General features: G+C 34.5%; 3 long non-coding RNA genes across 3 annotated transcripts in view; 1 reads left to right on the plus strand and 2 right to left on the minus strand.

The window, feature by feature from the left end:
• Window positions 1-431: 431 nt before the first annotated feature.
• On the minus strand, window positions 432-13,706 carry LOC111095722. Its single transcript, XR_005357638.1, has 3 exons — window positions 13,683-13,706; window positions 684-772; window positions 432-572 (listed from the first exon to the last, which is right to left on the minus strand). It is a non-coding gene; the product is annotated as an uncharacterized LOC111095722 (long non-coding RNA).
• LOC111095721 lies at window positions 12,617-13,676 on the minus strand. The gene is made up of 2 exons (XR_005357637.1): window positions 13,468-13,676; window positions 12,617-12,805 (listed from the first exon to the last, which is right to left on the minus strand). It is a non-coding gene; the product is annotated as an uncharacterized LOC111095721 (long non-coding RNA).
• Window positions 13,707-13,754: 48 nt separating the features above from the next.
• The window catches only part of LOC102157144, a 37,883-nt gene continuing 29,010 nt past the window's right edge, over window positions 13,755-22,627 (plus strand). Inside the window, exon 1 of the long non-coding RNA XR_005357639.1 lies at window positions 13,755-13,842. This is a non-coding gene — a long non-coding RNA (uncharacterized LOC102157144). The remainder of the gene's footprint in view (window positions 13,843-22,627) is intronic.

Consider the following 22,627-nt stretch of genomic DNA (forward strand, 5'->3'; position numbering starts at 1 on the left):
AGGCCAAGATAATGAAGGACTTGTGTCTCCACCTCATTTTGTGTGCGTTTTTAGAACATTGCTTCATTGGATGTGTGCTTATCAGTATGATAGTAATGGCTGCATATTTAGGTGATATGTATAAATATGTTCCACTAGTCCCGTTTTGATCCTGAATAGTCTAATTTATTGTTAAATTTATTTTTTAAACTTTCCCTTTTTAATTATATACTTTCGAGGAATATAATTTCACTTAAAATTTAAAAATTCAAAAGTTAGTACAAAAGCACACCAAATTTAACTCAATCATAAACATAAGAAACAGACAAGAAACAACTAAAACTAAATTTTCTGCTGTCACTCTTTGAGTTTATTGGGGTTCAGTATCATTGAATGTATACAGGATATTGGCCAATTTGTCATTATCATCACTAGTAAAGAAATAAATATTTACTGAGCACCTACCATGTGCTAGGACTGTGCTTCACACTGGAATAAAAAAGAACAGTCTAGATTCTCATCATGATTTTAATTTAAACATCGTGTCACCTTTAAACTATCTCCACAGATTATTGAACAGAGATTTTCATAGGCTAAAAGGAAATAAAAATATATATAAGCCAGTGCTTTTAATATAAAATAAGCTCTGCACACTAGTATTTTTTAAGGGTATAGTATAGAACAGAAAAAAGAGGTATATTTACTTCCATGTTAATATTTTCCTTTTTCTCGGCACAGGTAATTAGAAATTTTTCTTAAACATGAGAGGAGTTTCCTCCTTCACATCAAAATGCTGTTGAGAGAAAAGAAGTCATATTAGTTTGAGTGATAAGACAAGAAAGATAATAGAGATGATTAAATGATGACATTTGCCGAGACTTGACTGCACTGTTACGCTGCATGATTTAACCTACACTTAACACAGTTATGAGGTAAATACACAAATTTGAACTCATCCAAAAACAAAAGTGCTTTAACTAACATATTAAGTTTCGCTGATCCTAAAAGAACAACAGGATTTATTCCAGTGTTGTTCATTATAGGTTTGTGCTGAAGGGGAGAGGTGGCCAGACCTGTCAGGGGAGGACTTGTTTGGTCTCTTTGTGTGGTATTTATAGCCTGGTCTGGTTAATGTCAATCTTCACTTTATTGGTATTCTCTTAAATCCTGAAATTTTACCCAGACTTTTCCTTATAAGCCAAGTCTTCTCATAGAAAACTCTATGTATATTTTCAGCAATATAAAAGATTCCTGCCTTTTTCTTCACAATTTTTTTCTTATTTGCCCTTTTATTGTGATGCTTGGTATAAATTCATCAAAATCTCAAGTTCAATTTGAGTATTTGCTATTTATATACATGTGTGCTTTTTTTCCATTCTGTAGAAACAAAAATAAACAAAAATCCTTTTTCAGAGTCACAAAGACTGAGTCTTTTCTGATAGCCATTGTTGGTAATGGAAGTGCAAAAACCAATCAATCAACTCCTAGGGAGTTGAGAGTTTATGAGCAATGGCTTCTATATTAGAGACAGGTATTCCATTCTCCACTGGGTTGTGAAAAAAAACAACAACGAATAATTCATAATATACAGGATGAAAAATAAAATCATATTTTGTTCACCTGAGCCTTTGACATTTATCTAAGTCTTTTTAAGCATTTCTTTTTAAAAATAAATAGCTGGCACACTTTTAATCCCTAATGGGTTCCTTAACTATCATTCCAATAGCACTTTTTCTCTTCTACTGGTCTTATTTTGTATCATGATGAGATAATTGCTAAGAAAGCAAAGATTGTATGAATCTTTATACATTAGTAGGAGAAAAAGTACAAATAAGTAATCTAACATGGAAATCTAATATTGATATATATTCTACCTATGTCACTTATTTAATGTTGATATTATATTGGTATCTTTTTCTCAAAAAATACAGGGGACAGATATTTTTTAGGAATATAGTAAGCAGAAATTGAAGATGATTTCTTCCAGTAACACTGCTTCAACCACCAAAAATGAGCCTGCATTAAAGGCAGTGCAGTTCTATGAAGTTGATTATCATATGTGACAACAACAGTACAAAATATATGTTTTTAATGTAATTTATTTGACAGAAAGAGAAAGAATGCACAAGAGCACAAGCAGGGGGAATGGTAGGCAGAGGGAGAGGGAGAAGCTGGCTTTCTGCAGAGTAGGGAGCCTGATGTGGGACTTCATCCCCAGGACTCTGGGATCATGACCTGAGCAGAGGACACATGCTTAACCAACTGAGCCACTCAGATGCCCCCAAAATATGTGTTGTAGAAGTTGCTGAGCAAGTGGTGGGTGAAGGCTAAGAAAAAAAGTTATTATGAAAATATGTCTTATTTAATTCACTATGGTAACAAATAGCCATAAGATGTTTAAAGATACTTCTATTTCAAATCTTAAGCATACAGGAACTGTAATAACATCTTTAAAGATTATATGGACAAAGAAAGTTTTCATATTCTGAGTAAAATATAACAAAGGATTTATTTTTATAGCATGATCACCTCCAACACTTTTTTGTTTTCCTTTTTCCTAAGTTTTAAAGTCACTCTCTGTGAATTCTTAGTTCTTGTGCCTGAGTTTTTATAGCTATTCATATTTTTACTGATGAAACAAATCATTATATTATTTTCTAATTTTTAATGGTTAAATTTGTATTTTTCATGTCCTTTAATGTTTTAAGTCACAAATTATATTTTATAAAGTCAATGAGTTAATGAAGGGAGTTTCCAGTAGATTGATTTGTAGCCTCCCTGGCTTTTTATGGGTAGAGGCATATTATCATTTTAAGATTCATCATTATTACTTATGCATTCAACAATAAGAATTTTTACTATAATTGTCTTTATGATCCTAAAAATAAATATCTTCTTACTGATTAATTTTAATATGAACCCTACATACCTCTTCTTCAGTGACTCAGATATAAGTGCAATATTTGCCTATCTTTTCCCGTCCACTTCTGCTAATTGTTAATACATTTTGTAATTTTCTTTCCTCTGACCAAAGCAGTTCTGTGAGCCACTCTTTACTTCTGATCCCCCAATCATTTTTATGCCAAATGCCATGTTTTTGTGTATGTTTTTCTTAAATGTTGTACATATGGGTGTGGTAAAAATACCTAAATTGGCATTTAATCTATGATTACTTTATCCTAACTCTATTACATTTACTCTTCTACCAACCAGACAGTAAGTTATTACTGGTTTAAAGATCTTCCTTTTCATATCGTGTCTGATAACTCCATATACAGACCAATTCTTGTCTGTTGTCCAACATACAACATGTCAAGTATTGCAAATATACATTGTTTATAAAAAAGCCTTCCTGATCCAAATATTTACAATGAAGTTCTTAACAATAAACTCTCCTGTTGCATTTTAATATAAATTGCTTTATTTTTAAAATATCTTTTCAGAAGCCTGTAAATTGAACCACATTCCTAGTTGGAAATCCCACGTAAGTAAGCTTTAATGTAAAAGAGCCAAAATAAAATTTTAGAGAAGAGTGGTTAGTTGTTCCCATGTTACAAACCTCATAGCTATTATAAGAGGTCCTAAGCTCTAAATGATGTATGAATAAACTATAATTATATATATATTTTATATATATATAGATATATATCAAATTCAAAGGATGTAAATACTTTCATGATTGACAAAATTGAAGTTTATTGAAGACATTATACATTCTTACTAGTTTGGGATATTGTATGTTTTCTCAACTAATATGCACTGAGAACTTCACAGGATTAAATGGGATTTTTTAAATTATTATTTTAAGAAAAAGGTCTTTTCTTTTAAAAAGTGTGGGAACTACTAATTTTCAGTTCATATGGTTGATACAATGTACCTGAAAATAGATTTTTACTGATGAGCAAACCAATTGCTAATCTCCCAAGTTCAAAGACACTGCTGTAGGAACCATGCTCTGCTTTGGAAATCCAGCTTTAGCTGCAGAGATCAATAGTGTGCAGCGTTGGTTTTCACACTCTCCATAGCACAACATTTGGACCTAGAAGCTCTGGTTACAGAAACTGGTGTACTTGGTGAATGACTTTAAACCTCTGGTCTGAGAGATTCTTGGAATTTCTTTCTTTCTTTCTTCCTTCCTTTTTTTTTTTTTTTTTTTTTTTTTTAAGTCTCTTTCCCTGGGATTGCAACTTGTCTGTCTAGGTACAGCCCTGGCGGCTTGGGAAACTTCCTGCCTGTCTACAGCTCTGCTATCACGTTTGAAGTGGTGTCTTGGTGTGTCAATGAGCAGAGCAGTCTGTAAAAAACAAATTTGTTTGCAAACAATGTTTTTAAAATCTTTCAAAGCACTTCAAAGAACACTTTGGTTTCCAAAGCCTTTGAACTAACACCATTTCAGAATAAGAATGAATTTTACATTATTAACATTACATAAAATTTCAAAAAATGCCTTTATAAAAATCAGCTCAAATGTTTGTTGAAATATTATCAAGTCTTACATCTAGTAACATCTAAGTCGTTATGGGTTTCATTGAGTGGAAAGCTGAATCCTAATACAAAGAAATATATATAATAGTCTAAAATATTAATTTTGGATGTATGACTCACACTGTATCACTGACTTTAATGATAAAAGAATTTCAAAACATCAAGTGTGACACTTTTGGATTAAATTTAACCTTTAGAAAGACAGTGTGACAAAACCTGGCATAATTAATTGTATTGTATCATTGTTTGCAAGTCTGCCTTTCTTTAAAGTTCACTTTTCCACATATAATTGTTTACATAAAAGCCTTTTATAAATTTTTCCCTTCTTTAAAAATTTTATTTTTACGTAATCTCCACACCCAAAATGGGGCTCACACAACCCCAAGATCAAGAGTCACATGCTCTATGGACTGAGCCAGCCAGACATCCCTAAACTATTTCTTAATATGATTGGAAATCTACCATCATTCTTTTGTCTTGAAAACACTTCTCCTGCATCTCTTTGCCTGACATCTATTTTTTCCTGAGGAACCAGCTGTTACCTTTAAATCTTTATTACATCTCTGTATCAATGAAACTACAAACTTCGCTGCTCCCATCTATGTGCAGGTTTTGAAACTCCTCTAAATCAAGTACAACTATTAGCTCTGTTTCTGTCAAGTCCCGAGAGTTGAGGGAAAAAATGATTACAGGTCAGGGGGAAAAAAAAGACTAAAACTAACCTGGAATTTTATTTCAGCTGAAAATTATCCTTGATATTTGCCAACCAATCTGTCCATTGAAAACATTTACTTTTTTCTAGTGCTCATGGACACTAAACCTCCTTTCTTTTGGAAGGGTATGACCTGATACTTCTGCTCAAAATCCTTATTTCCTGGAACTTCCTTGTTGCTCCTGGAAACCCATGTCATTCATTCTGTCTCTCACAGGCTGGATGCATTTTAATTTTTAAAAGGTCTTCAAAAATTGATTTATGTTTTCATTATGGAAATATTTCTTGTGGTTGAGTGGAAAATAGAATGACTATGATATAAAGGAAATGGACAAGGGAGTCTAAGAAAGGGGAATAAAAGTTTAATGTACATCTTTCTTCTCTACAACCCTTTCTTTTACAATGTACCTTATTTGCATCTATTTCCTGGAAGGCAGAGTTACCATCTCCTACTGCTTTTATTTGTTTCTTAATTGCTAGGGCCACCTGATGTGGGTGAGGGGTAGAACTCCTAGTGGAAGGAAGAGTAAATACATGGAAAGTTTTTTTTTTTTTTTTTTTTTAATATTTTATGATTGTTATCTAGCTCTGTTTCCTAAAATCCAAATTCTTATTGCTTAAATATGTTAATATCTAAGGCAGGAATAAAAACTTCTTGGAATTCAGAAGTAAAAGTCCATATATAAATACATTTTTTAGCAATGCTCAGAAGTGTTTAAGACTTTCTCTGTGTGATGTTAAACTCCATGGCCAGGTGGATCATAAACATATTTCTTCCCACTCATCCATATGATTTTTTGAAGTTTTGACTGAACTGAAGGTAAGAACTGAAAGCTTTGACATCTTGTTGATGGAGGCTACAACCAAAGGTCTAGTCCAAACCCTAAGGATTTAATTAAAGGCTTAATTAAATATGACTGTTTTCCTCCATTGCTTTTCAGAAGAATATGGAGAAGACTGTATTTTAGATATGGAAAGCAGCCTCAAGATAATCCAAACTTTCCATTTTACAAATGAAGAAAAGATGGACATTCTAGAGCTCTTTAGATATTCTGACTGAGCAGAACTCAGTGATTTTTTTTTCTACTCTACTGCAAAGTTTCTGTATTCTAGACACTTAATCATTTATCTAGATAATTAAAAGTAGTTTTTCAGCTGGCTTGCTTTTCCCTGATCTCCCCCTCTATACTTCATTTGACAAATGACTTTCAGATTAATAGTCCAACATTAGTTTTAGCATGCCACTTTGTTACCCTACCTCTTTTAATGATACAGCAGTGTCAAAGAAACACTTCTTTCCTAGTAAGATGCTCTGTTCCAAAGCTTGTTCACATCCTACTTCCTCTGAGATGCCTTCCTCACCAGTTCATGGTGACATGTCCTCAGGATTTATTGCTCAACCCAATTCCAAACAAATTATAATTGGGTAATAAATGAAAAGATGCTGTTATATAAACTGTAATATACTTTATATGCTATTGTGATGATCATTTCCTTGGTATTCTCCACAATGCCTTATATGGAAATATATGCAGAATAAGTGGTCATTTAAATATATGATACATTAATTAATATATATGATTTGTGATACTATAGATTGTCATGACAACATGATGATGAGTGATGATGGAGGAGAAAACATAAACATAAATTAATAAATATAACACCAGCATAACTGAAAAGTTGTTCTTGAACATCACCCACTTGCTTTTTTCGTGCTTCTTCCCATTTTTCTGCTACTCAATGGCCTCATTCTACTCCAGCAGCCCCCATGAGTTAGCTCTGCAGACTCCCAACTGGACTGTTCATAAGAAAAGCATGGCTTCATGTCCTCACTGCCTCTAAGCTCTATCAAAATCTATCCATCCTGTTCTAGTTCTTGGTTTTGAGAGTTAACCATTGGTGTTCTTCCCTGCTTACCTACCTAAGATCTAATGAAAACAGTTCTGCAAGAGTTTACCTAATGCAACTGCCTGGCATTTTAGGTGTAATTACTGAAACACTATTCCAGAGAAGGCCTTCTTATGTTCAGTTCTTCAGTTCCTTCAGTTCTTTCACTTACCTTCTGAAGCTACTCTCTTTGATTTCATCCAAAAGCATAGCTAAGTGAAACAAAACTGGAATAGAAATGGAAAAATTGGGACACCTGGGTAGCTCATCAGTTGAGCGTCTGCCTTTGGCTCAAGTCATGATCCCAGAGTCCTGGGATCGAATTCCATATTGGTCTCCTTGCGGGGAGCCTGCTTCTCCCTCTGCCTATGTTTCTGCCTCTCTCTCTCTCTGTATCTCTCATGAATAAATAAAATCTTAAAAAAAAAAAAAGAAATGGAAAAATTGTCAGACTTCCCTTCTAATGAAACTTTTGACAAGATAGCTTCCCAGAGAAAATATTTTCAAGCTTCAGTGATTGGACATATTTTATGTTTTAATAAAAATAATTCTAGAACACACACATACAAACATGGTTGAAAGCCTTCAAATTAACTTAATGGGAGTCATAAATCTAAAATATGATGCAGGTGAACAAATAAAGAATACTACAGACACTTCAACTTATTGCCTAAAGTGAATTTAATAGAAATTCCTGAAGTAAATATGGTAGTGACTACATAAAATAATTCAGAATAACTAAAGAGACTTTGTAAAGGAATGGAAGAAAATTTATTTATTATAACATATAAATTAGCTAAAGGGGAAAACCTGAATAGAGATCAAAAGAAAAATTAAGTTATCATAAATTTTGTAGAAAAGTTAGGAAAGGCAGAGGAATTTGAAAAATTCACATAAATATTGAGTACATGAAAAAATACTAAACTACTAATGTTTTATTTATATCTTTAAAAGGCAAACACCAAAATGATAATACTTAATTTTGGCAAAAGTGAGATGAAATGAATAATTTCATTGACTTTAGAGATGTGGTGATAGCAAATTTTCTAGGAAACAATTGGGAAATATAGATCAAGACATTTGAAATAGTCACAATGTTTTATCCAGTAACCCACTTGTTTTCCCAAGAACATTGCCAAAGATTTAGTCAGGAATTTATGTTTAAGATCACTCACTTTTATGTAGAGCTATTTATAATGGAAACGACCCAACAATAATGTTCATGAATTGGAGAATGATTCAAATTCATCCACAAAGTGAAAACATTATGGAGCAATTAAAAATTATATTTAAACAAATATTTAATTATATAAGGCAATATTCATAATGATGCTATAGATATAGCATGGTTTCAGTCTTATTAAATAAGTAACATATAACATTTATGTTTATGTAAATATCGTCTTTAGAATAATTGGAAAGAGTACACTATCAACCCAACTTCTTTCTAGAAGAACTGCAAATAATCTCAAATTCTTTACATTTTTTCTATATTTCATTTCCTTATTATAATTAATCAATATTACTATTTTTGTAAAGTTTTAAGAGATAGAAGTTAGTGCCATTATTTTAAGTGACTCTTCTGACCATCTTTACTCAAGCAATTTATATTGGCTGAAGCTTATTATGCCTGGTCTTATTTCAAGTACGTATTTATGGAAACAGGAATGCCACAAGAAAGCGTCACCTGTAACAAATTAAGAATATGCAAATTTGGGAGAAATCCCTGGGTGGCTCAGCGGTTTAGCCGTTGGACCAGGGTGTGATCCTGGAGACCCAGGATCGAGTCCCACATCGGGCTCCCTGCACGGAGCCTGCTTCTCCCTCTGCCTGTGTCTCTGCCTCCCTCTCTCTCTGGGTCTATCATGAATAATAAATAAAATCTTTAAAAAAAGAATATGCAAATTTTGAACTGTTATTTGCCAAATTTAAATATACTAAAAATGTAATCAAGATTTGTTTTGTTTTAAGATTTTATTTATTGGGATCCCTGGGTGGCGCAGCGGTTTAGCGCCTGCCTTCGGCCCAGGGTGTGATCCTGAAGACCCAGGATCGAATCCCACGTCGGGCTCCCGGTGCGTGGAGCCTGCTTCTCCCTCTGCCCGTGTCTCTGCCTCTCTCTCTCTGTGTGACTATCATAAATAAATAAAAATTTTTTTAAAAAGATTTTATTTATTTATTCATGAGAGACACAGAGAGAGAGAGAGAGAGAGGCAGAGACACGGGCAGAAGGAGAAGCAGGGCTCATGCAGGGAGCCTGACGTGGGACTCCATCCCGGGTCTCCAGGATCACACCCTGGGCTGAAGGCGGCGCTAAACCACTGAGCCACTGGAGCTGCCCTGTAATCAGGATTTGATCTTTCTCCATAAAGATCTTTTCTACCAACTTACTAATATAATTTCATTTTCTAATAAACAGTGCATTTTCTCTTATCAGTACAGTCTAAATCAGGAATTTAGTAAGAATTCAGGAATTATATAACTTACAGTTGCAACTATTTGGGTTCAGTTACAACAAACTTATTTGATTCTCATTGGTGAAATCTTACTTGTCTACCCAAATAGTAATACTTTGGAATTTATTTTCCCTGGACAGCTGATTCTGTTTCTACTTTTTACTTTTTTGGGGATACAGTAACGGCTGTGAAATTTCTTTATAAAGAAACTGCAAAATATATCTTGAAGTTGTTTTGCTTTTTTGTTTTTTGTCTGTTTGTTTTGTTGTTTTTCTTAGGTTGCCTGTTTATTTGATTGGTTCATTGATAGTACAAAGAAAGACTCTCTACTACTTTGTGTCTCTGACTTGACAATGTCAGGAAGAGGGCAAAATTCTGATGTATTTATTTATTTTTTTGCCCTGTTTTCTCAACTAGGAGAAACAAAAGTCATGCTTACTTCACTAGTCTCTAATCCCTGATAGGAGACAGCAGTTACAAATGCTAATTCTTTTCACTTTAGTTCCATGGGGCAGAATGAGCTGGTAAAATGTTTATATAGGCTAGTAAATATCCCTTATACTGTTCTTGCTTTAATCACAAAGTTCTTTGTGGTCAAGTATCATGTTTTCTAGTGGTTCTGGATAGTACCTCATATAAAGTGAGCATTTATTAATGATAATGATATTTTAATACACATGAAATGTGAAATGCCCATAAAGACAGATACCTCTTTTGTATGGCATTACCCTGGTCATTTCCTAAATAGCATAGAAAAATAAAATGGCATAGATTCTTTTTAAAGAAACCAAATTATTTGCCTTGTACTCTCCCCTTCTTTGAGTAGTAAAAATCAAACCAATGCAACATGTGCTGTGTGAACCACAAGGGTGTAATCCCATGTCATAAGAATTTTTAAATGTTCACTATTTGAACTGGCTTTCAGTATTAAGGCTGTATTCATAAAAAAAGTACACTCTTTATGTTGATATTTTGCAGACTTATTCATAAAAAGTAAAACTGTATCCAAAATGAATTACTGTTGCCGGCTGTTTTTCTATTCAACCGTCTTTTTTTAATCATCTTTTCATTGCTCATTGAGGGACTTTGCCTATAAAATTTTAAGAAGTTACATTTGAAATAGGTACATACACTAGAACTAGCCTCTTAAATAGGATTTAATGTAACTATTGATAGCATAATGTGTAGTAATAAAAGTACAGTTCTTACTGCAACACTACCATATTTGCATCATTTCATATCCTATGCATGCTTTGTGTAAAATTTACTTACAAGTACCACAGCAGTCAATTCTTTTGTAGATAATTTAAGAATTACATTGCTGGTAAAATACTATTGCAGATTTTTATTGTTATTTATAAACATCTACATTTAGTTATAGTTTTATATTACTGAGAAATACAGTTTTTAGAAGATATATGTATACTAATAGGTCAATATTCAAAATTATAGTATGTTTTGGGTCAAGAATATAGAAGTGATAATTGGCTTCCCTATTAAGTAGCCAAGATACCAAGTGAATGAACAAGAAATAGTAGATGACATTATAGAACATTAATTTAAAACATGGCAAGGTAGATACATTTTATCATATTGAGTTATTTAAACAAAACTTTTCTCCACATCTATATCATTTTGGTTTTATAGCGTGCATCTATATTCATTTTTTTTAATTTTTAATTATTTATGATAATCACACAGAGAGAGAGAGAGGCAGAGACATAGGCAGAGGGAGAAGCAGGCTCCATGCACCAGGAGCCCGACGTGGGATTCGATTCCGGGTCTCCAGGATCGCGCCCTGGGCCAAAGGCAGGCACTAAACCGCTGTGCCACCCAGGGTCCCTAAATTCATTTTTTAAAGGACTTTTTAAAAAATGTGCCATTAGTATGCTTAATTTGCAGCCCCATCCCAAAAGCCAGATGTTTCTTGTTCAACCTACAATTTTAACCTTTATTCACATTCACATACATGATTTTAATTGACAGCACATATATTTCTCCTTTACCAAATCATTTTGATGCCAAATTATGCCAAATCATTTTGATGCCAAATTATGCCAAATCATTTTGATGCCAAATTATACAACAAGTGATAGATTTGACATCTCAGGAAATGAAAAGTAACTAAAGTTCTTAAAGTCAAAACAATCCTTAAAGCAACAGACAAAACTGAAGAATTCACACTACACAACTTCAAGATGTACTACAAACTTTAATAATCAAGATAGTGTGGCAGAAGGATAGATGCATATATCAAATGGCACATTATAGGAACTTTCGAAACTGACACATAGGAATATGATTAATGAATTTATTATTAAAACTAAAGTTTTTCGGAGCAGCTTAAGTGTCACAGCAACACTGAGGGGAAGGTACTGTCATTACTCACTTGTACCCCTGCCACACACATACAGATGCAAAGCATCACTTTATTACCAATATTCCCTGCCCAAGTGGCACATTTGTTGGAACTGATGAACCTATATCAAATTACCTAAGGTCTACAGTTTTCTCTTGGTGTTGAACATTGTAAGAGTTTGGACAAATATAAAATGACATGTGGGAGAACTGGCAAAATCCAAATAAACTCTGTATTTTAGCTCTTGGAATGTCTCAGTAATAATTTCTTAATTTTGATAAATGTTCCAAGGTGTATAGGATGTTGACATTAGGGGAAGCTGAGCAAAGGGTATGTAAGATACATGAAACAAATAACATCAGGATGTTGGGGCTTTTTTAATCTGGGTGAAAATATATAAAATCATATTTTTCCTTAAAATTCCTTTTGAAGGCAGCAATAACATTTAATAATTGAAATACAATACAGGAAAATAAATTGTAAATACTAACAGAAGTTTACATGGTCTGAGCAATTTTATACTTTTCTGGTATACAATGTGAAAGTATTCAAACGAATGAGTCTTAATAATAGTTGTTTTTAAAGGCATATATTGATTTTAATAAATCAAAATAGAACTTGCCAAGAAATGATGATTTGACTAATTATTTGAATTGTCAGAAAGAACTTGCCCTTTACACAATCACCCAAAATATGAATTCATTTAAAACAAATTCCAGTGCACACCTGGAAGGAGACAGTTTTCCTAAATTTTATTTTTCCAAGCTTCGTAGGTGGAAATGTAATTAGCAGCTAAAGCTGTAGACACTTCAGTTATGGCGGAGTCTTCAACAGGAAGAGGGGTTAAGAAGTTAAACCACAGTAACAATGATGCATCAGTGAAAGGCATGTTCCTTTTCATGCGTATGCTTTAAACTAGAAAACCTGTCATTTGAAAGAATAGATGTTCTTTGAGTCATGGGTGGCAATGTAAGTCGCAAGCTTATCCTGACTTTTTAGCCTGAAGCTGAAGTCTTGATTCTCATTCTGACTACTCCCCTGCAGCGTTCTGGTGTGCTCCAGTAAGAGATGCCATGGGGATTATCAGCCAGCAATTACAAACTTTCTTCCGTGTAGGTTCCTGATTTTTAAGTCGACTGACTTGTAATTTTAACTTTTTCCTATTGCTATCTTTAATCTCAGTTAAGATGGAATTCACAGTAGTCAAAATTAAAAACAAAACAAGACAGGTTTTGAACTGAATTTGAAAAACATCATGCCTGTTGTTATACACTGGTATCAAGGAGATTGTGAGGAGGAATAAACATACAGACATATACACAAAGGTTCTGAGGTTGTGTTTTGGTTTTCCATAACTACAGTGTTGCAACTACTAGATAAAATCCTAGGCAGGCATTGGAAGACTTGATCCAGGGGAGTGGAGTTAAAGGGAAGAAGTTTGGATCGGGTTCAGACATGTTTGAAAGGCTGCATGAGTACCTGGAGATCCAGAGTAAAGGGGACAAAATGTGACCCATCCTACAACTATATGAAAATGTTACAGAGTTAAAACATGAAGTTGGGCACTAAGCTCAATGTTTATTTACTTGCCAAAGTCAGCCTGCAGCCTGGGATTTACTCTTGTCTTCTCAGGAAGTGTTTTGAGAGCTAAAGTGAAATCTCATTGGAGAAATTTCTTGAGGTTGAGACTGTGCATTCTGCTCAGGCCCTCTGCTAAGCACAGGGTCTTGGCCTCCCCTTCCAAGTCCTAGATGGAGCCTGCCCCAAGTGTGAAGCTCCAATCCATCCCAGAAGAACTTACCCAACCTTGCCTTGAAACTCGAACTCCTGGAATCCCAGGAGGTCATACCTTCTGTGACATCTGCATGATTCTCTACTATTCTTTGGATTGCCCAACTCTAACTTTTGCCCATAATCCTGATCCGGAGGCAAGCTCGCTGATCTGTCTCCACAACTAGGTGGTAAGCTGCTTGCTATGTTCCCTCGCCTGCTGTATAGAGAAGAATAAACACATTTTGGTGACTTCTAAGCAGTGTCCACCTCAAACAAACAAACGATCAGAAAATGATAAGTGCCTGAAAATTATGGAGCTAATTACAAGAGATTAATGTATGGAAGAGTAATGAGTTTCTTTATGTTTAGATGGTGTGGGGAAGCTGTCGTGGAGGGAATGACCTTGAAACTGACAGCTTCAGGGATGCCTGGGTGGCTCAGTGGTTTAGCACCCACCTTCGACCCAGGGCATGATCTTGGAGTCCCGGGATCGATTCCCACATCGGCTCCCTGCATAGAGCCTGCTTCTCCCTCTGCCTGTGTCTCTGTCTCTCTCTCTGTGTGTCTCTCATGAATAAATAAAATGAAAGAAAGAAGAAAGAAAAAAAGAAAGAAAGAAAGAAAGAAAGAAAGAAAGAAAGAAAGAAAGAAAGAAAGAAAGAAAGAAACTGACAGCTTCAGAAAGGTTCTCCCTGAAAGGAGCATTGCAGGCAGAAGGGACAGCTGGTACAAAGGCCTCTAGTTGAAAGAGGTGGCTTATTGAACAACTCAAGAAGGCCAGAGTGTCTGCAGAGGTGTAGTTGGAGACATGGGCAGGAAAGTATGATGTGGGACTCTGCAGGAGGATATGGAGTTCTAAATGCAATAGAAAGTCACTGGAGTTTTAGCATGGTCATGGCATAATCTTATTTTTCTATTGAAGGGCTCACTCTGGATTTTAGAGGATAGGACACAGGGGCCTAGAAGCCAAGTTCAGAAGGTTGTGCATTAACCCAGGAGAAGCAAGGTGTATGGACTCTTCCAAGAGAGGCAGAAGTTTGCCTATGGGACCCTCCTTTCTTGACTTTGCATAGGTGACGAAGCCCCATCCTGATTGGCACATTCCTTCTTTAGATATACTGTCTTTCATCAGGTTAAAGCCAGGTCTTGCTAGGTTCTTTTTAAGATGTTTTTGAAAATATCTGCTTTGTTCCATCATATCTTAATTTATAGCTTGACTTTCAGAGAGCAAATTTATGTTCTAATTCTCAGAAGACAACTACCCCATGTACTGCATAGACTATCAACTCCAAGTATGAATAAACTTGCTAAAAAGCTCTTAAGAGTAATTAAAATATTTATGGAAGCAGAAGAGTCAAAAATATTGAGAAAAAAAAAAAAAAAAAAACAAGAACCAAAAGGTCTTTCCAGGCTCCTCTTACATAGTTTCACCATACAGTACACTCAATAACACTTAAATTATAACATCCTAAGAGTTATTGGAGTCCTTGGAGCTACTTAGCTTTACTAGTAATATCATCGTAGATTTATGTAAAAACTTTCATAAAGACCTAGAACCTTAAACTTAGTCATCATTTCCTACTTCACTCAGCCATCTCCCACTAGAACTTTTATTAGGTTCTAGTGTCCCTCATATGCTTCAGAAAAGGTGGAAGAGAGACAATTACATAAGAAACGATCCCTTCCCTGGTGAAGACACTGTCTACCAAGGAAGGCAGACCTAGAGCCAAATAGAATAGAGATAGAATAGAATAGAATGGATCACTGCTAACTCAAACAATGTTTTTGTGCTATTGAAAAAGAAAAAGCCTTGGGCAGCCTGGGTGGCTCAGCGGTTTAGCACCGCCTTCAGCCCAGGGTGTAATCCTGGAGACCCGGGATCGAGTCCCACGTTGGGCTCCCTGCATGGAGCCTGCTTCTCCCTCTGCCTGTGTCTCTGCCTCTCTCTCTCTCTGTGTCTCTCATGAATAAATAAATAAAATATTTAAAGAAAGAAGAAAAACCTTTATGAAAATAATTTACTTTCATCTACCAGAATATTCTGGTAATATATAGACATCTTTGAAACAAAGATTTACTGCCATCTACATGAAGTTTGTCTAAATAAATGCATAAATACACTGGTCTAAATAAATACTCAGCACCCTCTGTGTTAACACTCATCCTGCACAACTGTACACAAAAGTCCTGGTTAGTATGTTGGTACTAAAGGAGCCCAGGAGAAGAGGGAAAGGAGGACAGAGGGGAAGAAGGAGAAACTGATAGGCCAAGTAATACTTCACGGAGAATGCAGAGCTGACTCAAGTCTGACCATCTTAAGCAAAACATCTTCAAACAGTTTTTAAGATCTGCAGAAGACATGAACAGGCAGTTCTCCAAAGAAGACCTAAACGTGGCCAACAGGCATAGGAAAAAATGCTCCACATCACTTGTCATCCGGGAAATACAATCAAAATCACAATGAGTTACTATTTCACACTAGTGAGAATGGCTAAAATTAATAAGACATAAAACAACAAATGTTGGCGAGAATGTGGAGAAAAAGGAACTCCCTTACACTGTTGGTGGGAATGAAAGCTGGTACAGCCACCGCAGAAAACAATATGGAGGTTCCTCAAGAAGTTAAAAATAGAGCTACCCTACAACTACTGGTTATTTACCCCAAATATATAGATGTAGTGAAATGAAGGGGCACCCGCACCCTAATGTGGATAGCAGCAATGTCCACAATAGCCAAACTGTGGAAGGAGCCACGATGTCCTTCAACAGATGAATGGATAGAGAAGATGTGTTTTATTTATACAATGGAATATTACTCAGCCATTAAAAAGGATGAATATCATTTACATGGATGGAACTGGAGAGTATTAGGCTGAATTAAATAAGTCAGTAGAAGAAAGACAATTATCAGATGGTTTCACTCATATGTGGAATAGAAGAAATAGGGGAGGAGAGAAGGAGGGAAAACTGAATGGGGAAAAATCAGGAAGGAAGACAAACCATAAGAGATTCTCAACTCTAGGAAACATACTATTGCTGGAGAAGAGAGGTGGATGGGGGGATGGGGTAACTGGGTGAGGGGCATTAAGAGGGCATGTGATATGATGAGGACTGGGTGTTATACTAGCTGGCAAAATGAATTTAAATTAAAAGATTAATTAATTTAATTTAAAAGGATCTACATATATTTATAGCACTTCTTTGTGCTAGGTAAAAAAAATAAAATCTCATTCTGCAGAAGGAAACACTGGACATGGAGAAATCCATTTGCTTGTGCCTTACTACAAGGTCAAAGCCAGACTCCCAGTCTTCCGACATTTCATCACTTACCTTCCCACTTGACTGTGCTGTAGTTCTCATTTCTTTATAGTCTCAAAATTAATATAATATATTAATTTTCAAATATTAACTTTTCAAATATAAACACCAATGATTCCAAGGCAGACCATCCTTAACTCCTAGGACTGTGTAATTTCATAATATGAAAATCAGAGTACTCAACATTCTTTTACTCCATCAGGGTCAGTACCTCGCCCACCTCTCATCCACCCCCAAGAGTCCTGGCATTACTGAACCCCTGCTCCCTCACTTGCCAAGGCACCAGGGCCTGCATCTCCTTTCATCGCTGTACTGGTGGTGCCTCTGGTATCCTTCATGTGGAAGAAGAAAAAAAAATGCTTTCAACTATTTTTAGATAAAGAGTTAAACATGAACAGTTCTCAGAAGTGAAATGCTGGCTTTCCAGAACAGTAGCAAAACAGCAGTGGAAATGAGTACAAAAAAAGAAAACATCAATAATATTTAATAAAATAATGAATAATGAATTAATAATAATACTATTTAATTTAATAATTAAATTTATAATTTAATTAAATTAAATAATTAATTTAAATAATGAATTATTTTAATAATGAATTAAAATAATACTAGTAACCCCAGTTTTCAAATACACTGGAAGCAGATGACATTTCCACCTGATTGTAAACTTCTGGATTTAAAGATCCCCATGAAGGGAGATATCTCTAGGATTACTTTTGGACAGAACCAAAAAGAGATATGAATGCTTAAAGATAAATTAAAGAAGGTCTATATGTTTGCTTGTTTATTCATTTTCTGATTTATTTCTCTTTGCCTGGCATTCTGAATAATCTCAATTTCAAAGACAATTAAATATTTAAAATCACTACTGTTCAATAAACAAATTCCATTTATACCTGTTCAAAAGTGAAATTTAGAAATGATGGACAAATTTTTATTTCAATGGGCAGGTATCCTATTCTAAACATTTTGGACAAATATTTTTTCTAGTCTAATTTTCTGTAGGTATAACAATTGGTCATTTCATTTTCCTCTTCTGGTTATAACGCTTAAAAAAAGTCACTTGTTAAAAAAGTCACTTGTTATTTTGATCCACCTCTTCCCCCAGCACTCAGCATTCTCTCTCTCTCTCTCTCTCTCTCTCACACACACACACACACACACACACACACACAGGCACACACATACGCGCTAGGCTGAATATCTCAAGTGAAGGGGAGAAATTTACCTACAAAGTTTTAAAAAGTAAGCTGTGATACAGCACTAATATCAGCTTCTCTGCTCATTTTCTATAATTTCCCTTAAATTAATATCTCTCTGTCATTTCTTTCCTACCTTTCTATGCAAAACTAACCCTTCACTCAAAATAGCTATTCACATATTTCTATTTGATTATTCAGGAGTGTTAATTTTATACCTAATACTGAAAACTTTCCATGAAGCATTTAAGAAGGATATTTTGTCATTCAATTTAAAAAAGTGATTGTAGGGGATCCCTGGGTGGCTCAGCGGTTTAGCGCCTGCTTTTGGCCCAGAGTGTGATCCTGGAGTCCTGGGATCGAGTCCCACATCGGGCTTTTTGCATGGAGCCTGCTTCTCTCTCTGCTGTGTCTCTGCCTTTCTCTCTCTCTCTCTCATGAATAAATAAATAAAATCTTTTTTAAAAAAGTGATTGTATGCCAGATATGTTCAAGAACAGTGTACTCCGTCTGACTTACCCCAATTGCTTGTATGTTTTCCAAAGAGATATTTTCTGTGGTGAGAGCAAAGGTGAGGTGATTATGATTTGGCTTTGTTTTTTCATTTTGTTCATTTGCTGCTTTGTACTCTTGACAAACAGTATGCAGTCAATTGAATTGTAAGAAATTAGGATATGTTCCTTAAAATGTAAACAAGAAAACAAGATTCATGTTTGTTGTTCTGCTAGTTTGCCAATGACAGGCAGAAGGTTGGCTTTGGGGGCACCTGGGTCATTTAGTGGTTGAGCATCTGCCTTTGGCTTAGGTCATGATCCTGGGGTCCTGGGATTGAATCTCGCATCAGGGTCCCCACAGGGAGCCTGCTTCTCCCTTTACCTATGTCTCTGCCTCTGTATCTCTCATGAATAAATAAATAAAATCTTAAAAAAAATAGAAAGTTGGCTTTGTCACAGATTACTGACTTCTTTTGTAGATATATTGGTTTTTTTGAAGGGGCGTGTACAATTTTAAGTGTAATTACACTATTATGTAAGTCTCGGCCATGGCAGGTTAGAAAGTGAAACTATTTCATAACTTGTTTGATAATTACTAAGCCTGAAGATGTATCTTATTTGGGCACTAAATCAAGAGTATTAACTTGTCATGATTAGATTATCCAAATGCAAAATATGTGCTACAGTTGAAATTGCTTTTTGAAGATACACACATACACACACACATACATGCACACGCATATATCCTGAACTCTAAAGCCTTAAGAAATTTAACTAAAGTTAGGTAAACTGATAGGTCAAGTAATACAAGTGTAAAGTGTCAGACTACATAAGAAGTTACTTAAAATATTCTTCATAAAAAAAAAATATTCTTCATAATGAGAATGCTTGGATTATGTGAATATGAACATAGACTTCTCAATTAAGTATATTTGTTGATACACAATAATACCTTGACACCAATACTTCACATTTGTTTGGACCTTTTTATTTTTTTTTATTTTTTATTTTTGGACCTTTTTAATCTTAAAAACATTTCACATCTATTATATCCCTTTATATGTAATTGTATTCAATGTAAAGTTTCCATTGCAATGATTGTTAAACTGCAAATAATTTAAAGAAATAATCTGTATAGGTGCATTTCAAATAAAGCATTTAAAACTATTTCCTATATGCAATACAGAAATGTTTGTATTAAAATTGATTTCTGAGACATTCGTCAATTGTACATGTACACACACAAAAGAGAAATATTATAATTTAGGTTATACTTAGGCAAGATGAAGAACTGAAGAAAAGATCAGAGTAAATAATAGAAAAAATATATTTAGAACTCGTAACATCCATTCCCAAATTTGCAGTGAACTAACAAGTAAGTTGGAGTTATGTGGACCAAGAAACTGTTGGCATGTTTTACTTTCTAAATATTGTGGTCAGGCAATATCCCAGACCAATTAAATCACAATTTCAGGGGGGAGAGCAAGCACAATATAATTTGAAACTAGTCAGGTGATTCCAATGAAGTTTGAACACTGTGATGTGACACAATGACATGACAGTATTATTTTGGTGATCACTATCACAGTTACAGAATAATATGCATATATTAAGGTTCTATTCAAGAGATACCTTCTTTATTTTAAAACTCTCTACTTTTAAGAAATCTTAAATTGGACTTCTGTGAAAAAAATAGCATATGCAAATCACTGACTGGATTATATTTTGTCATGTAAAATAGAATTCAGTTATGCTCTAATACAATGGAAACATAAGGTTTACAATCCACCAGCCCTAACTATTATAAGTTCACAATAGATTCTGAGTTATGGAGGATTATCTAAAAGAATAAATACCCTATGAAACCAAAAGGAAATAGTTTTAAAAATGCAAAGCAAAATTCATTTACATATATGTACTTTAAAATTTTTAATGTTTTGACTGTTAGTAAACAGAAACCTTAGTCTCTGTGGGAAAAAAAATTCATAACTGTTTTTAATTATCTTGAGGTAGAGTTTTAAAACAGAATTAAAAATTGATTCTATACTTCTATTTAAAACAAATACCTCATCTCTGATATTCTTCATCCTCATTTTTGACCTGAGTCACATATTTCAGTCCGTCCTTTACCCAGAGTCATAAATTCTAAAAGAACATTACATTACTGTCAATCATGGGGGAAGCAAAAGCAGGAGACCAATGAGCTTTGCATGACCTCAGTATCTTAGTAAGCCAATGAAAATATTAAAAGACTGGCTTCTACAATGTTCTGGGAGTGAATGTCAGCACTGTGGAGTTCCATCACCTGCCAAATTTTTAAAAAGAGCACCAGAATATGGTCCAGAAAACTGTTGACTAGTACATTAATTTGTAGGGCTATTGTACCCCAGGCATAAGTATAGATTTTTTATTATGAACTATAATAACAATGACATTTAATCATATCTTCATTTACATTCTGGCTCAGCTTCTGGAAACAACATCCATCCCACTTTCACGATATTTTGACTACAATTGATTATTGGCACCATTATCAATATAAACTGTGACCGAAGGAGTCTATCAGATGCACCTAATAAAGTTAAATGCACTAAAACATGGATATCTCAGATGACTGAATCCTTGAACAGCTAATTAAGGTGCACTCTTATTTCATTTTTCATAAGACTAATCTACTCTGGATATCAGCCAAAAAAGAAGATAGAAGAGTATTTTCCCCCATGGCTAAGGGAATAGACTGTTTATTCACTGTGATTAGCCAAACAATATATATGATTGCTCCCATAAATATAATCATTTCCAAAAATTAATGCAAATTTCATATCTAGTCCAACAGAAGGAGGATCCTCTTTATGTAGTGTCTCCCATATTAGGAATAAGTTAAACATTATACAGCATATTACATAAATGCTAAGCCAAAAAAGGTCTTTCACGCTTTTAATATGCTATATTTTTGTAATGATAGTTTTGTGTATATCTCTGGGACGAATCTTTCATTTTAAAGCCAAACTGTAATTTTTTTATTTAAAAAATAAATAAAAGAGATCCAGCATCGTATTTCTTAAAGGTAACTGGAAGACTCTTAATGACTAAATATAAAAACACTAAAAACTAAACTTTATTGCAAGTATTTATACTTCGCTCCCAGGGGGGTGGGAGAAATCTTGAGATCGAGTTACAGGCTGATCATCTGAAACAGTTTAAAAAATAAAAAAAAAAAAAAAGTAGTGACAAACACGGATGCATCCTAATTGAATTGTCCACTTCATTTTGCCCATTCTGTAGTGTAAGCAATAGAGTAAATCCTGTTTTTAGCTATGCAGGATAAAAGTCTATTTGAAGTTGGAGTCTATAGCTGGCTTTTCACAGTAAATTGACCTTGCTCAGCGCAGCCAATGTCATAATGCTCTGCTTTATCTAGGCTGAGAGAGAAAATCGCAAATTGCTTCTGCATGATTAGTCCTGCCACTTCAAACGTGTTTCTTCCGAGTTGGCTTCCACACTTACTGCTAAAGATACGTGCCACTGGGAAATGCTGATCTGACTCTGAACTTCTCCAATTAAATAACCCTTTAATTGCCAGCTTGACATGATGGGTTTGGCAAAGCAAGAGACAGCTCTCTCTTAATCAGTGTAACTTAAAAGCATTTTTCACATGCTAGAAACAATTCTCTTTAAAAGCTGACTGTAACTTATAAAATAAATCAAAATCAGATTTAATGCAAAATTAGATGAAGTTCTAAAAAGGATGGAAGGCTGAATTTGAGAAGTTGGCGAATATATTTCATCCCCGGTATAAAGTATATTTTTCCCCCTGAATTATCTGCTCTAAAAATTGCAATATTATAATACATAGGAAAATTTGCTTTGCTTTTCATATAAAATTTGTAGCCTGACTGCTTTAGAAGTTCATGGGATTGAAGTAATATGAGTACAATTTAATTTTATCTGATGAAGAAAAA

Source organism: Canis lupus, chromosome 4 (genome assembly GCF_011100685.1).
Source record: "Canis lupus familiaris isolate Mischka breed German Shepherd chromosome 4, alternate assembly UU_Cfam_GSD_1.0, whole genome shotgun sequence".
NCBI lineage: Eukaryota > Metazoa > Chordata > Mammalia > Carnivora > Canidae > Canis > Canis lupus.